Raw genomic sequence first — 2,197 nt, 5'->3', positions numbered from 1 at the left:
TGCTGCCCCCCAGCTTCCCGGCCTTTGAGAAGAGACACATAACTCCGCTCTTCCGCTTCTCCGCTATGGGCCCTGGTACTCCCGATCCTCCGAACTCAGGTGAATTGCGTGACGTGCTTCTGCTCTACTATAAGCCCCTACACACTTCGAACACGGCTGTTATCACCCTGTTACTGCATTTCAATGACACCCATTTGCTTTCGATCTCAGTGTCTGCCACCGTACGGAAAAAGCGGGGGGGTGGGGGGTGGGGGGGCATAAGCGCATTCGTGCTGTAAGTAATCAGAAGTTAATAGTGTTAACGGTTTGCGAGAAATTTTTAATGCTAGACAAAAAAAGAAAATTAAAAGGATATAATTAAATAAATAGATAGAAAAATAAAATTAAAAACGAAAAAAAAAAAATTGTGAGGGGAATATAACATGTAATTAAGTTGGCGGTTCACAGGGAATCTCAGACATCAAACTGTTTTTAATTGAACATAAATAGTACACCCAAATATACAAATGTACAAATAAACATAGCAAGGTAGAACTGAATGTCAATGAAACAACCAGGCATGAGGAAGCAACGGACATGAGGACATTTGTTCTGTATGTAATGAGAAGTTAATAGTGTTACAGGTTTGTGAGAAATTTACAGTGCTAGACAAAAAACGAAATTAAAAGGAAATAATTAGATAAATAGATAGACAAATGAAATTAAAACCAAAAAAAAAAAATGCAAGGGGAATACGACATGTAATTAAGTTGGCGATTCACAAGGAATCTCAGACATCAAACTGTATATGTTTTGTTGTTTATATATAAACATATATAAACAAACATATATTGTTTGTTGTTTATTTTTGGGATATATTGAGGAATATTTAATGGAAAGGAGTCACAATCGCTTTTTGACAATGTCGAAGTGTATACGTGGCTATAGAATTTAAAGTTTTCATTAGAAATTATAGCCTCATCTGTAATTTCCTTGTTGTTAAGACGGGCTTCCGCTTTGCTCCGCTCCTCCGCTCCTCCGCTCTTCCGCTCCGGGCCCTGGAACTCCCGATCCGCGGGACTTCGGTGAATTCCGGGCCAGTTTTTTGCTCTTCTGCTCTCCTCCCCTCCTCCGCTTCTTCGCTCCCCCGCTTTGGACCCTGGAACTCTTGAACAGGGCCGGGCTTCTGCCCTCCGCCTCTCCTCTGCTCATCCGCTCCAGGCCCTGGCACTCCCTGTGATCCAGTCATTCGCATGTGCGTGCCCGGAGGTCCGGGAGCTCCACTCAAACGTCCGGGGGGGATAAGGGTAAGGGGTCCTGCCCCCCCCCCCTCGCCGCCTCTGAGAAGAGAAACATCTCCTCCACTCCTCCGCTCATCCGCTGCGGAACCAGGTACTACCGATCCGCCGGACTCAGGCGAATTGCAGAAAGGGGTTTTGCTGTCCTCCGCTCCTCCGCTCCTCCGCTCCTCCGCTCCTCCGCTCCTCCGCTCCTCCGTTTCGGGCCCTGGAACTCCCGAACCGCTGGACACAAGCGAATCACGGTCCGGGCTTCTGCTCTCCTCCGCTCCTCACCTCATCCGCTCCAGGCCCTGGTACTCCGTGTCCGCGGGAACCCCCCCCAACCCACAAAAACAAACTCTCACACACACACAAACACACGCACACACACACACACACACACACACACACACAAACACACAAACACACACAGACACACCTGAACTCATCATCGCTGTGCTGATAGCATTGGCCGAAACGTATCCACAACCAAACCAACATTAGCTCATCCACTCATTCACATATGTGTGTGCCCAGAGGTCCGGGAGCTCCAGTCATAACTCCGGGTGATCTCTATCCGGAGTAGGCTCACCTTAGCCGGTCTAAGGGGTCCTGCTGCCCCCCAGCTTCCCCGCCTTTGAGAAGAGACACATAACTCCGCTCTTCCGCTTCTCCGCTATGGGCCCTGGTACTCCCGATCCTCCGAACTCAGGTGAATTGCGTGACGTGCTTCTGCTCTCCTATAAGCCCCTACACACTTCGAACACGGCTGTTATCACCCTGTTACTGCATTTCAATGACACCCATTTGCTTTCGATCTCAGTGTCTGCCTCCGTACGGAAAAAGCGGGATGGGTGGGGGGGCATAAGCGCATTCGTGGTGTAAGTAATCAGAAGTTAATAGTGTTAACGGTTTGCGAGAAATTTTTAATGCTAGAC

The sequence above is a fragment of the Fistularia commersonii genome, unplaced genomic scaffold, assembly GCF_037954325.1.
Source record: "Fistularia commersonii isolate RoL2024-O1a breed Wild unplaced genomic scaffold, RoL_Fcom_v1.0 HiC_scaffold_75, whole genome shotgun sequence".
NCBI classification, from domain to species: domain Eukaryota; kingdom Metazoa; phylum Chordata; class Actinopteri; order Syngnathiformes; family Fistulariidae; genus Fistularia; species Fistularia commersonii.
This window is presented reverse-complemented; position numbering follows the sequence as displayed.